Raw genomic sequence first — 15,382 nt, forward strand, 5'->3', positions numbered from 1 at the left:
CAATAATCTTCAACATCTACGCTAATGATTACTTAGTCCCATCTCAGCAAAAGAAGTTTTATCTATGCTAATAATATATGCTTTCCTGCCCAAGCCAAGGATCTCTTCCAGATCAAAACTACATTAATATCAGTGCTCTCTGAGCTCTCAGTCTGTTACACCAAGAATCAATTTTGCGCAAACCCAGCCAAAATGCAACTGAGTCTCTTCCATCTTTGGAATTGTGAGGCCAATAGACAACTCAACATCACCTGGAATGGGGTATCACTTGTCCAGTATTGAAATCCTGTCTACCTTGGATGCTAGACCACACTCTCTCCTTCAAGGTACATGTGGAGAAGACAAAAAGCAAAATGAGCATCCAGAACAACATACTCAGGAAGCTTGCAAATTCAAAACGGGGAACCAACTCAGCAGTACTAAAAGCCACCGCACTTGCACTTTGCTATTTGATGGCCAAATACACATGTCTAGTTTGGGAAAGATTAGCTCATGCAAAGCAGCTGGACCCTATGCTGAATGACAGTTACCTCTATATCACAGGATCTCTAAAACCAACAAACATGAACAGCTTTTATGTGCTTGCCAGACTAACTCCACTGACTATTAGAGCAGTCACAAGCTAAATGGAATGCTTACGAAAGGTTAAAGATACCAAATGTCTGTTACATAGCCACACTGCAGCAGTTAGCTGCCTGAAATTGCAGAAAAGTTTCCTAACTGCAACAACCATTTTTAAAAAATTATGGATTTCTGCACAACTGGAAATGTGGTGCACACAGCTCAAAAAACTCAATGAGGACATCAAAATGCACACTGATACTGCCAAATGCCTTTCCACAGGTGCAGAGAAAGATTGATAGAGTTGAAGATATTTAAATCATCTCCAAACAAGAGTTGGCAGGTCAAAAGTCAATATGCAGATGTGGAGCTATTCCAATGACCCAAATATATGTGACTGCAGTGACACACAAAGCGTAGAACATCTGTTGGTCTGCCGACTCCTGGAGGAAAGGGTTGACCATGGAAAATCTTGCCAGTTCTATAAACCAGGCCATGTCATGTGCCCAACACTGGAAAAACTATGATTGTGATGGAAAGACACAAGAACAAGAAGTCTGTGCCCACTTTCTCCTCCTCACAGCCTGCTGGTCACCAACAGGAGAAGTATTGAGAGCACAGGAAAGACAGTATCCCTGTTCTCAGTTTCAGTGGTTGGAGCCACAGTGGTCCCTAGCTGCTGGGAGGAATAATATACTGCATGGAAAATCCTATCAGCCCTGAAATGGTCTGAAACATGCTGTCACCATATGGGGATGGCATATGCAGAGCCCACTGAGCACACAGGAGTTGTGAAGTGATGGAGCATGCTCAGTGCAGATGGAATCTTCCATGAATTTAGCTGCCAAGTGGGAACTGAGATTGTTCAGAAGTTTATAACCTGGTCAAATTTGAATGGATTTTCACAGGAATGGCAAGAATCACATGTCTGACCCTAGGGTGACTCCCCTACCAAATTTCAAGCTGTTGCTCCAGAGCATGTAGACACAAAAGCCTCTCAACAAAACTGTTGTAAGATTAGTGAAATATATTTGCCTATGTTAAAAATAATCTCATTCTTGGAAATGACTATTTCTTTAAAGCTGAAACTTTAAAAAAAAAAAAAAAAAGAAGTCAGCCTGAGGCAGATACCTGACATAGGAAATTTCACCCTTTATGGTTTCAGTTTGGCAATATCACAGCCCCCTGAAAACAGGGTCTTATAATGGGAAGTGTTGGGCAACCTTAACTATCGGGCAATCTACACGATCTATAATGAATTTATAATTCATTTGAAAACAGAATAGTAGTAGTAATCGTGTACAAATCAAGATTTTCCGTGGAGAAGAAGTGAATGAATTTTCATCGTTCATTAATCATTTTCATGTCTTCGTCACTAGTGTCATGACTCCAGCAAGATCAGCAGCTAGCTCCATTGGTGGTTCTGGTTTGTGTGACAGTGCAATACAGCCTTTCAATATTCACGCCAGAGCTGTTAATACATTATGATGACTTGTCAAAGAACTGCTTTCTGAGTTGTTCTTTCACACAGTTTTTTAAAAAGTAGCCCTCCCAAGTAAATTAAAAGCAGCAGTATTCTATCACATTATAGATCCTGAACTTTGAAACCAAAAACAGAAGGATGATTTTCTTATTAGTTGCATCAAATACTGTTGTTCTGAATTTAATTCATTACAGAATCAGGCTCACATTCAAAAAGAGTCTTCCTATGCAACAGTGGAAAGCAAATGATGATTTTATAGGATTGGGAAATTTGTTAGAAGGGATCCATCTCATTCCAAAAGAGAATAGCAGACTACGAGCAGCATATGCTTTCCTCCCTATTCCTTCTCAGCCTTGATTTCTGCACATAAAGGTGCACTGCTTCCGGATCCCACCTCCCAAACCCCAATCTGGAAGGCCCAGTTCTATGGTGCTTCAGGAGTTATCCAGTTTCCACACACATGATCCTGCTCTCTCTCCCAGCTCAAGGCTCGATCCCCTGCACACGTGTGCACACACACGCACACACACACCACCCCCTCCCCGCCCCCCCCCAAGGCCTGCTGTCTCCAAAGAGAGAAGCAAGATACTAGAGGTGGTGTGTATGTGGTGGGAATTCTGCAGGTATTCTAATGTTTAAATGAATTCTCTTTGATGGCATTCACAGGCCCTCTTGTGTTTGCGTTCTTGACTATCCTAGCATAAAAATGGTAAATTTTAAGTAAACATTGCCGAATATCTGCAGAAAGCCTAAGGCTATGGCTACACTTCCAGCTGGAGATCTAATTCCCAGTTCAAGGAGACATATCAAAGCTAGCTCTGATCTAGCTAGTGCACTAAAAATACAGTGTAGCCATGGTAACACTAACATGTTACCATGATAACTAACGGGAGGGGCTACCCACCCCAACTACTGTTGTGGCAATTAGTCTAACTTTTGCCTTCTTAGGAAATTACCATGAAAAATAGGTCAATTTATTTTCAATAAAGAATGTTATAAACAGGTGCAAGACAGAACGGCTGGATTAGTCCAAACAAAAATATATAATGATATAATGCAAGAACAGTTGAGATTACGCTTGTTAAAAAACAGATGATGTAGGTCCCCAAATTAATGAACCAAAATAGGTGTGTAGGATATTAGGCCCAAAAGGTGGACAAAATAATGAGGGGATGGGCTATTCTACCCATCACACCCCTTTTGGGTCCTTAAAGAAAGACTTCGAGGGAGAAGTAAATACAGAAAGAACAGATGAAGAGAAGAAAAGACAGAGAGGCTATTGAATTGAGCTTTACCATCATGGCTGGTCTCTCACCATCTTCTGGGACCCTGAGCCTGTGTCATCCTGATTCTGACCAGACCAGGCCAGAGAGAGGGATCCTGAGGACATCATCACCTCTACCAGCTCCAGCTGAATCCCATACACTACCTGCGATGAAACGGGATCAGATGTTAGCAGCAGCAGCTTCAGCTCATCTCAACTAAATTCTTGTCTTTTACGCAAAGGATAGTTATTATATTTGATACCATTGAAAAAACTATCACATAAGACGGGGGGTTCCTTCTAAAAAAAATTTTCCAGGTAAAAAGAAAGGGAAACAAAAATGTTTTTAAAATGCCTTACTTAATACTTACGTTTCAGATGTTTTCACTGTTTTCTTTTTTTCTGTAATAAAAAGTTTAAAAGATTTTTAAGGGCATGTTTGCCATGGTACTAAGCAAGCGGAAATCTCCATATACCAAATCATAGAATCATAGGACTGGAAAGGATCTTGAGATGTCATCTAGTCCAATCCCCCGCACTCATGGCAGGACTCATCCCTGACAGATGTTTGTCTAACCTGCTCTTAAAAATCTCCAGTTATGGAGATTCCACAACCTTCTTAGGCAATTTATTCCAGTTCTTATCCCAGACCTTGTTTAACACTGTTTAAAGTTGGACAGTGACTGGGTTAACATCTTTGGCCCATTTATTCCATCTAAGTTAATACAACAATACATACCATCTGAGATGCTAGGTACCTACTTGGGCAGCTAACCCCTCCCAGCACTCTGACTATGCTTTATTTTTAGCCCATTAGCTCAACCACAGCTCGTGCTGGTATGTCTCCCTGTGCTGAGAATTACACCCCCAGCTCAAAGCGTAGACCTACTCTAAGTATCAGAATCGGGTTCCCCATGCAAATACATGACTATGAATTTCAAAAAATTTATAAATGTCAGTAATAGTACAAGAACCATGGTTCTAACAGGAACACTCAGTCAGGGAACAGAAACATACCATGTGGCCGATGGCAAAAAAAAAATTAAAAAAAATTAAAGCACGGGAACTAAGTTTAAGCATATACATTGCCTTATTTTCAAAGGTGTCGACCACTGATATGGAGCTTCAGATGCTGAGCACCTCTGAAAGTCAAGCCACTTTTATTTAAGTGTTCAAATATAGAGTTAGGGATTTGGAATGTAGAATTTGACAATTAAACGGTCACAAACAAGCAAAAGACAAAATTATTCTTAGCCAAAAATATTTGAATTTAAAGAGAAAATGAAAAAAATATATAATCTGTTGGTAGACATTTCATAAACAGAAAAGGTAGTGATATTACTGGAATAAGATACACAGAATTAATTTTTCACCCATTTCTACAACTATGAACTGCCTTCGCTCTTTTCCACTGCCTTTGGGAAGAGTGACCCACCAACAGGTTCCTTCCAGGGATGTCTCCAGGATGATATTCATACCAGGTGCAATGGAGTTGCAGCAGGCCAATTTCATCCTGGTACCTCTAGAGGGGATTGGAACTAGCTCCAAGTAGATAGTTCCATAAATCTTTGCTGTGCTAGAACCTGACACCACATTCTGCCTTCTCCAGTCTTTTCATGTTCTTTGAGATCTCTCTCATCTGTTGTTGTCCTCCCAAGAGCTATGTTCTACCCTTGATCTCTTTTAACACATTGTGATATAAAATCCTTTTCAGGATTTAATATCAACAGTTTAAGCTTTATTAACAACTTAAGTTGATTTTATTTTAGCTTTAAACTGTCAAGTTTCTTGGGTTTACATTGGAAAGGGCTTATAGCATGATAAAAATCACAAGAACCCTAATTTTAAAATTTGTGGGTTGACATAAATAGTACTTACTAAACTGTCTTGTACAATGGATACAGAAACAGGATCTAACAATTCCAGGGAAGAGAGGAACAGGATCAAAGCCAGGCTTCAGAGACATATTTAATAATGTATTTCTGGTAAAGCAATAAAGTTTATAGTTAGGCCCCTGTTCACAAAAAGGACATTGTTTTGCTATGTTCTTCTTGTAAGTGTTATTTTATATGTTATGCATAAAGACAACTGTCAGTTCCATATGGGTGTACCAATGTGTTATGGGGATTAATCAAAAGGAAATATGTACGTTAAAATTGTGTGTCATTAAGAATCCTTTGCCAATGAAGTGGAACTCATATTATGGTCAACAGAGTGAATGCCTAATGCATAAAGTTGCACTGGACCTTCTGCACTTCTGGAAAAGTGATACAGAATAATTTCCAAATGGAATTGTTCATGCTTTTATTAAGCCAAATATTCTGTAACGGGGGAAAAAAAAACACAAGGGAAATATTGTGTGAAGATCGCCCTCACTGTGCTTTTCTACTGCCCTTCAATATAGAACATTGACTTAAACACTATGACAGCAGAGGAATGGAACGGAGAGATAGATTTTTACTATTTGAAAATGCTTGGGAGGAAAATACTATGTTGCTGAGTACATAGACGCATACTATGTATTGTATTTGAAATTAAGGTACATTTTAGTTTAATTAGATGATTATAGATGTCATTTGAATCCCAGTTTCATCCACTGATTGTTTTTGGCCTGTAGATAAGCAGCAGCCCAAAGCCAGCAGCTGATACATAGCGTGAGCCTCCTTGATGACTTCACACTTTTGAACCAACTTCTAAAAAACACACATCTGAGATGTCATAACTGAAAAACAAAACTAAGATTCACTACACCTTTCATGTTAAACGGGGAAAATGAAATAGAGGGAGACAGAGATAATGTGGAGCATGAAAAGAGATAGTGGGAGATGAAAGTGAGATTTAAATTGTCCTTCCTCCCTCACCTCCAGGTGCCAACCAAGCCTTCAGTAGCACTTTGCATTGTAAAAAGAAACCCTGAAAGGGAATTGAACAATGTTCCAATTTTAATTTTTATAACAAAGTGAGTTAAACACAGCTATTGGTCCTTTCAGTAGAAGTTTTTGGCCCCACGGGGATTAATGTTGACTGAAAATGAGAAGATCAACAGTACATGAAGCTGGGCTGATGAGAGTATTATGAAAGGGAATGCTGACAAAATGCTGACATAACTCTGAAAGGATGCTACTGTGTTAAAAACAACAATACAGGGACCTTTGTTGTAATGCTGACTTATGTAAAGAGTAGATAAAAGGAGAATCATATAAAGATTGAATTAAAGTCATGTTAATGATCAAACAAACCCACAGGAGAAAGGAAATGGAGAGAATTCTAGCATAATTCCCCATCCCATTGTGTCTATGTACTGAAGCATACATAGCCCTACATCATCCAATCTCAGTCAGTGAATGAGCTTCCATAGCCTGCAACAAATGTGCATTGGTTATTGTTAAGTGACTAACAATGAATAAATAATGATCAAATGAGGATTACAGGAAAATGAGGAAACATCCAGAAAGGCAACAAAACACAGCCCTAGTATGATCCAGGAGTTCTCAATTGGCAATGAAGTCACTTAAGAAGCATGAAATAAAATTATACAGGAAGACAGACAGGAAGCAAACCAAGAACTTAATGAATCCTACTGGGCAAAATACTTTTAAAAATGCGCATCTGCTTTCCACACCTACCAGTGAGGCAACCATTGGCTCCACAAGCTGAGCTAAGACCTGGTGTAAAGTTTCACACACACACGTTGAAGGAAATATTTCCCAAAATTGAGAAAATGAACTGCTTTGAAGTGTTATCAGTACTAATTAATAACAACTTCACTTTGGTAAAGCTAGAAATATTCAGGGCTTGATTCTCCACTCTGATGCACCAGGGTCATAACAGCAATAGAACTCTATTGATTTCCATTGTAAAAACTTATGTAACAGATTTGAGAACTGGGCCCTTGGTTTCATGTACCTGTTTCCCTCACATGTGCACCTTAGGATGGCTCAGGGGAATTTAGAGAATGAGATCCTCCCATCGTTCCAGTGAGATATAGAGCAGTCCCACAAGAAAAAAAGTGGCACTGTCCCTGGACTCTGTAGCAGCTTCATTTAAATTAAAAATGTAGAGTTTTAATTAACTGAATGAATAGTATACTCTGTACAGTAGCTCCAATGATAGTCACATTTATATACAATGTGATTTATTTTACAGGGACCCTATATTTTAGTTTTCAATATGCAAAAGATTTTGTACTGATAACACAAGTGCGCCATGGAAATTGTCTTTTGGGGCAGCTGGAAGTTTTGGCTAAGTAAGGGCTTTGGCACCTTGGGAGGCAGATTGGGGTTGTGAGATAACGCTGTTAAAATGAGCGGGAGCGAAACAGTCATTAGTGTTGATATTTAAACTGTTATTAGGTAGCCAAGTTAGCACCCCACTGAGATGGATCCTCTCACTCTGGTTCACTCCTCTTAGAGCTGTTTTCCAGTCTGTCTGCAGATTCTGGAAAACAACAATGCATCGTTTGTAACTGGTATTCACTTCTGGTTTTCAAAGTTGTCTTTAGAGCCCTGAGAACTAGAAAACCAATATTTTAAACACCAAGACTGCAGGTTCTTGAGCACAGTTCTGTGGGAGGAGTGGGTAATGGGTGGATTCTGAGGCTGCAGTTGCCAAATACATTGAGCCCACACCATGCTCTTTCCACAGAAGAATGTACATGAAATATAATTAAAAGGAACAGCTACCTTTGTCTGGTGCCAGTTGTTTTTGTAGGGTTGCCTTGTTTATATTGTAAACAGGGGAGCCAAAACATATATATTCACTGGAGCCTATTTTTAATCATCCACGAGCCTTTCCAAGATAGTAAGTGAATCTCCAATTCTTGTAACCCATCATATGGTGTGGGGAAATTTCCCTTTCCCTGAATTTGGCAAAGCAGCATCTCACTATCATTAGGAGGTGAAAGATTAATTTTGATATTTTAAAGAGTTTTTTAAAGCTCGTGGACTTAGAAATATTAGCAGAGTATTGAGAAGTAGCCAAGAACCAGCGGTTTTGAAGATTAAGGATGTGCATCCAAAAGTGGCCATCTTGCAAAAGCATGGAATACTACTATTACAATAACCCTGTCCTGTGAATCTCAGCCCATCCACAGTCATACATGCTATCAGGGAGCACTGTCATAACGCCTGGTCCTGCTTCACTATTGGCTTCCTGCCATATCATCTCCCAGGTCTGTTAAAGCTATAGAGGGAGAGTTATTGCTTTTTAGGGCAGCAATAACTTAGAATGCAAATGCACTGTAAATTTTGCTGCCTTGACAGTGCAACGTGTCACATAGAACATTTTACCACTATGTGGTTACATAGAACATTTTAACTCTATGTGGTTACAAACAAAGGACCAAAATATCTGTTCCAACTTACAGCCCTTTCACTTACATGCTACCACTTCAGTGGAACTGTGAAGGATGGAAAGGAGGTTAGAATTTGTCCCTGAAGCTTAAAGTAATGGCAAGGCCATTCTAGATATAAAACAATTGCTGGTTTCAAATGTAACTGATGCTGGCCCCAACTTGAACCACCTTTTATACACATTTACCAGGGGCTAAATATTCACACAAGCGTACAGTAGTTTGTTTTCACTGCATTTGGAATATTTTTGAATGCAGATCACATCTCTCTTTTCCCCCCACACCCTGAGTTAGAATTCAGTTCAGGTAAATGTAGACTATCCCTTAGGAAACTAAATATGGCAACTACTCAGAGAGATTAAATGAGATTGTATGTTGTTTTTGTACGTTACAATTAGACAGCCAACAGCTTCACCTGTAAATACCAGATTATAAAGGATAAAAGACCAGTGCCTGCTTCCTTCAGTAACATGCCTGAGTTTTTTCCCCCAAGGAGACAAAAAGCCACACACCTTTTTGCCAATTGTACTGAAAAATTATTTCAGTGGAGCCCATCTAATTGGACACATCCCATTTACACCATATCTCTCCCCATTATGTGACCACAAATGTGGTCTTGGTTCCTTAACATGTGAAAAGCAGGTGCTGTAGAGACAGAATGCTTCTCTCTTAGGTGAAACATACCCCTCTTCAGGAGGGCTCCATGCTACTGTTGGGATGAGGCTCCATAGTCTGTAAAGGTAGTGGAACAAGAACACTGTAAATAAAGTGCATGAAGTGTTTTACCAGATCATTTCCAAGAAGCTATAAAGTAGGTAGGAGTAAGTCCACCCTGCTACAGCTGCCTAAATCCAACTATGGATCTAGCCCCAAATCTCCTATTTTCAGACAAAGATTCCTAGTAATAAATAAATAAATTAAATTAAATTAAATTTAAAAAAAAAAAATCAGGAGACAATATGTTATTCACCTGAATCATCCCTGAAGAAAAAGAAAATATTGTTCAAAGTTTCTCAAGACATGTTTCTAAGACGTGTTAAGAATTTGAATTGTTCTAAAATACAAATAGTTTTTCTTAAGTGGCTAGAAAACAAGAGCTTTATTCAGGACAATCAAGTCTATTGTTGAGAGCGGGCCTATTATTAATTTTATTTAACTCTCACATTTTGTTCTCTACCTCCCACCACCTCTCTTGAGCAAGTGAATGAAATGCACAGCACCCTCTGAGAGCACAACCAGTGCTGTATTAGCAGAAGCGAATAGTGATGCAGTTTACACTTCTCTCTCAGGCCTCATCCAAAGCCCAGCAAAGTCAATAGGAGTCTAGAAGCCTTGCACAAGCACCACTCAAGTCCTCAGAATAGGGCATAGGTGTTCTTTTCCACTACTCTTATAGACTACATAGCCTCATTCCAACAGTAATACAAAGCCCTCAGCTCCTGCGCTTTTTACAGGTCCTACCTATTCCTGCCCAGCTGGGCCTGAGTCTAATTAGCGACCTCCTTGTAGCCTATATCTCTCCCCTACTGGCTGCTTAATTGGTCAGTTAGGCTCATCTGGCCTAATTTAGCTTCTCAGGAGTCAGTGTGGGGAATATACCCATCACATGGTCCATCATGGTTCTGGCTCTAACTCTACTACCCACACTCACTCACTTTGTTCCTCTACTTCATGCTTCCTTCCTGTGTCTTTTGTACCATCTGGGCTAATGAATTAATTAGCCTTTTAACTCTCTCCAGCCCATCCGAATCTAACGGTTGAAAGCAGGTCCCAAAGTCATGTGTGCAGCGGGGCAACTAATTGGAGTTGCAGTGAGCAGAGTAGTGGATCAGCTTCTGTTGCTCAGGGTGTTTTACCAGCACACCCCGGCCTGGCACGGATGGACACCAGAGACCCCTGAGACATGGTCCATCCCGATCAGACCTACACCGTCTGGGGGCAACACAATCTTTGATAACTTATATTTGGTTCTGAACCTCCTGGAGCTCGGGTGTAAGAATGGTCTGTTGTTTGCCCTCCTGTCCTTGGACCAGGAGAAAGCATTCAACAGGATGGACCACAGGTATCTCCTGGGCACTCTGCGGACGTTTGGCTTCAGGCTTCAATTTGTGGATTTTCTCCAGGTGCTGTATATCTCCCTGGAGTGTTTGGTCAGGCTCAACTGGACCCTGACCGACACTGTCAACTTCAGGCAGGGGATGTGTCAGGGTGTCCGCTGTCAGGGCAGCTGTATACTTTGGTGATCGAGCCCTTCCTCTGTCTCCTCCATTGTAGGTTGACGGGGTTGGTGCTCCTTGAGCCAGAGATGCAGCAGGTCCTGTCAGCGTACGCTGACAATGTGCTCCTTGTGGTCCAGGACCCAGGTGACCTGCTGCAGGTGGAGGCCTGCCAGGCGATCTACTTGGCAGCCTCTTCCACCCGGGTCAACTGGGTCAAGAGCTCTGGCCTGATGGTCAGGGCAGGGTGGCAGACAAGCTCCCTCTCACCTACACTTCAAGCCATTAGGTGGAGTGCGGGTCCACTGCTCTATCTCCATGTTTACTTTTCCACCACGCATCCTTCTGCGTTGGAGAACTGGCAGGATTTGGAGGCCAGGGTGGGTGAGCAGCTGCGGAGATAGACAGGACTCCTCCAGTAACTCTCCCTGAGGGGGAGGGTACTGGTACTTAACCAACTAGTCCTGTCCATGCTCTGGCACCACCTCAACACCCTGACCCCGGCTCCAGGGATCCTGGCCTGCCTCCAGAGGATAGCTCTGGAGTTCTTGGCCAGGACTGCACTGGGTCTCTGCAGGGGTTTTGAGTCTTCCCCTGGAGGAGGGAGGACAGGGCCTGGTCTGCCTCCACAGCCAGCTCCATGTATTCCACCTCCAGGCCCTGCAGAGACTCCTTTATGGTGCAGGTAGTCCGGCATGGAGCACATTGGTGCACTCCTTTCTCCTCCGCCTCCAAGGGCTTCTGATACGACCGGCAACTCTTTTTTCTCCACCCGAGGGGTCTTCCGCGAGACCTCTCCAAGCTGCCGGTCTTCTACCAGGACCTCCTCCGGACCTGGAAGCTGTTCTCGGAGACCAGGTCTGTTGTGGCCACCGAGGGGGTGGACCTCCTTGTGGAGACCCTGCTACACAACCCCTAGCTTCGTGTGTAGGTGGCGGAATCCCCCTCAGTGCACTGGAGGCTGGTCCTGTCAGAAACCACCAGAACTGGAGACCTCCTGGACTACAACAGCGGGCACTGGGTGGATCCCCAAGTTCTCGGTCAGCGCACGGGGCTCTTCACCCTCCTGTGCATGCTCCAGGAGATGGGGGCACCCTTGTCACCCACCTCTTGGGTTTTTCTTGAGTGGGTACTGCAAGAGGGTGCTCCCCACCCACCCCTTACCCCAGGCCCTCTGGACCTTTTCATTGGGCCCCTGTCCCACGAGCCCTCCTGGCCCTGGCCCTTCCACAATCTAAGCCGGCTGCATGCCCTGCAGTCTGTTCGCTTCCAAAAAGTGCCAAGGAAACACCTTTACACGCTCATGCTCCACACATTTCACTTCCTCACCCTCATACCCTGATACCAAATAGCGGGACTATCTACCACCTGTGGAGGGTAAGGAACCCCGGTGCGCCAGCCTCTATTCCACCCTGATCTCACGGCCCGCTGGGGATATTGGTTGGTGGCTCCTCTATGGACATGTACCTGGTGCAGTTCACCCCATCCCTGACACCTGCCCCTTTTGTGGCATGAGGGAGAACCTGGCGCATGCTTATCTCTAATGCACCAGGTTGCAGCCCCTATTCCGGCTCCTCCAGAACCTCCTGTTGAGGTTCTGGCTGCACTTTTCCCCACACCTGTTTATACTCACACACCCTATCCGTGGCCCCACGAAGTCGTGAGACCTCCTCATCAACCTCCTCCTGGCCCTGGCCAAAGTGGCCATCTTCACCACCAGCAGGAGGATGCTAGACGAGGGGATGCTCTATGACTGTGGGGCCTATTTCCGCTCCTCCCTGGTCTCATGCATACGGGCAGAGTTCCTCTGGGCAGCTTCTAGACAGCTTCTGGCTCCCTAGACAGCTTTGAGGAGCAGTAGGCACTGTCCAGGGTTCTCTGCTCGGTGTCCCCCTCTGGATCCCTAGTTTTTAACCTGTAACCTTCACTCCTGACCCTGTTATTCCTCAGTTGTCCCCTGTATTCAGTTTGTTCCTGGGTCCAGTGGTCCCTCCCAGGATTTCCAATAAGGCCAGAGACCCCTGAGACCTGGGAGGGCGCCAACCCTGTCATCATCGGCATCCCCGGCCACCCAGTTCCCACTGACACCCCCCTCTTCTTCTGCCTGACACCACTTCTACTCAGGCCTTGGGGATAGTGCTCCTGTCATGCCCAGACAAGCAGGTGGGCCCTACCACCACTGTGCACAGTCAGGCAGGGCCCACGAAGGACGGGGCGACTGGATCATCTCCGGACTTGGGAGAGGGTCCACCTCAGGGAGAAGTCTCCCTTCCACCTTTCACTCCACCCCTGCCTCCCTGATGCCATCACCCTCACCCCCTGGACCCACCTGCACTGGCTAGCCCTCCACTGTCACCACCACCTTGGAGGGCTGAGTGCTTTTTCAGGGGAAGCACAGCAAATGGAACATGTGAACTCAGCACCTCCACCTTGGTGTGGAGGAAGAGGAGGTCCCTGTAACACCATGAGGTGGCTGCTGCTGCTGAGCCTTCCACTGCTCCCCCCGCCCCTGTACCCTCATCCCCAGCCCCCGGTAAAGTCAGTGGGTGGAACCAGCTAAGGAGACATTTGACATCAGATGGGAAAAGGTGTCACCAGCTCCCAGAGTCCCTTTCTGAGGAGGCCTCGGAGGGAGCACCCCCACCCTTTTGTCATTCATGCCCTTCATCGGCACCAAGCTAGAAATTGCCCCGGTTTCTGACCGTGGTGGTGGGTGGAGACCTGCACTCCATCTTCTAGGAGATCATGGCCCTGGGTCTGACCCCTGTCACTCAGGGGGAGGACAGTCTGCATGATGGCTTTGTTGCACCACCCTCTCTTCCTCTCTCTCCCTTTCCCCAGTCGGCCATCTGCACTCTCGCTTTTGGGGCACCCCGATTCTCACCCACCTGCCTGGCCATAGAAGGCACTCCGTTCGAGGCTGCCAGACCCATTATGATAACGGCTGGTGCCAAGCAGCTGGGCCCCAAGTCTTTGGGTGTGTCCCTCTCTGAGGCAGTGCAGCTGCCCCTTTTATGATCTGAGAGCCTGGACCTAAGTAATCCCCTGCCTGCTGCCATGGTTGTGGGTGCCCCCAGGCCCGGCACTGTAGAGGGCCTTCTTCCCACATCTGCCCCCTCTACCCCCATGCCTGGTCAAGTGGTGCCATACCAGTGGCCTAGTTGCTGAGACCCCTGATCCTGGTCCTGCTCCCGCTCCCATCCCTGGTCCTCATCCTGCCCTTTATCCTGATCCTGTCCCACCCCCACCTCTTCCCCTCCCCCCCTCTGCTTCCCATGTCACAGCCGCCCCTGGGATTGTCTTGTTTCTATCCTCTCCTGACAGCCCCCGGGAGGTGGCTTTTGTATTTCCCTCTCTGAGCCCCACCCCCAGGCTGCTGCTCTCCCTCCACTGCCACTCCTCGTACTGGGGACTGAGGTGGGCGGTGCAGCGCCTGAAGAACTGGTGCCACGCCGGGGGTCCACCCCATGTTTGTCAGTCTCTATAGGTCGCAAGGCCATTCCAGGGGTGCAGCTGGAGGATGACTGGGAGTCTATGAACCTGGCCCCGCATGTGCTGCAGGATGAGCTGCACCATTTCCTGGTAGACATTTGTGGCTCCAAGGGCAAGGTGCAGCTCACCCGCCAGCGCTGGCAGGACTTTCACCTCACTCTCTGGGCTGTGAGGACCATTTTGAGAGAGGGTAAGGGGACCAGGAAGCAGGATGCTGCAGCCGATCGGCAGACCCACTGCTTCCATGACTCCCTGATCGCCTTGGGGTTGATTGTGGGTTGCTGCGCTGCAGGGCCCTGTGAGGGCTGGCAGTGCTCCTGCCCACGAGGATCCTCTCTTGCCCCCATGATGAATCTGACCGCCTTCGGAACTCTGAACAAGGAGAAGACCTTGCTGACTGCAATTGTGGGGTTTTTTTTGTTCTGCTCAATCATTCCACCATCCTATAGGCTCAACCTTGTGAGGTAGTGATTGTCTCTTGCAAAGTGATGAGCACCTTCCACTCCCACTGAGGAAAGTAGTGAGGTCAATGAAAACTGAGATGCTCAGAAGCCCACAGGATTGGGCTTTGTAGACTTTCATCGTCAGTGCTGGTGAAAAAGGTTCCAATCTGGGGGGCATGAACTGACATCAAGAGGTCTCAACAACTCTGTCATTGCTAAATGGTAGAGGGGCCCCACGGCCTCCTGAAATGGAAAAGATTGGGAACTGCTGGAAAAGTGCATCAAAGTGGAAATGTTCTAACCATTGAAACTCCAGTGTTTTTCCATGTATCTAATACTGTGCAAAGCTGAAATATGGCAAAGAATTGTCTGCTAAATGCAAACTCTGCTGAAATTTTCTTAGTCAGAGTCAGAAAAAGAAGATTATTCGGACCCAATTTTACATTTTTAATCACAAAAGTCTATGGATACAAAGTTACCTGTTGTCAGGACAATGCCATAATGATGCCAGTGCAAGTCTGTAGAAGTGTCCGGTTACAAAGTCAAATAATGACTAAGCAGTATTAGCACATT

General features: G+C 45.0%; 2 long non-coding RNA genes across 2 annotated transcripts; both read right to left on the bottom strand.

Annotated features, from left to right (window-relative positions):
* Positions 1–752: 752 nt before the first annotated feature.
* LOC122462248 lies at positions 753–5,412 on the bottom strand. The gene is made up of 4 exons (XR_006284694.1): positions 5,187–5,412; positions 3,680–3,710; positions 3,340–3,473; positions 753–2,032 (listed from the first exon to the last, which is right to left on the bottom strand). It is a non-coding gene; the product is annotated as an uncharacterized LOC122462248 (long non-coding RNA).
* Positions 5,413–6,838: 1,426 nt separating this feature from the next.
* Positions 6,839–10,120, bottom strand: LOC122462249. The gene is made up of 3 exons (XR_006284696.1): positions 9,879–10,120; positions 9,343–9,390; positions 6,839–7,745 (listed from the first exon to the last, which is right to left on the bottom strand). It is a non-coding gene; the product is annotated as an uncharacterized LOC122462249 (long non-coding RNA).
* Positions 10,121–15,382: the final 5,262 nt, after the last annotated feature.

The sequence above is a fragment of the Chelonia mydas genome, chromosome 11, assembly GCF_015237465.2.
Source record: "Chelonia mydas isolate rCheMyd1 chromosome 11, rCheMyd1.pri.v2, whole genome shotgun sequence".
NCBI classification, from domain to species: domain Eukaryota; kingdom Metazoa; phylum Chordata; order Testudines; family Cheloniidae; genus Chelonia; species Chelonia mydas.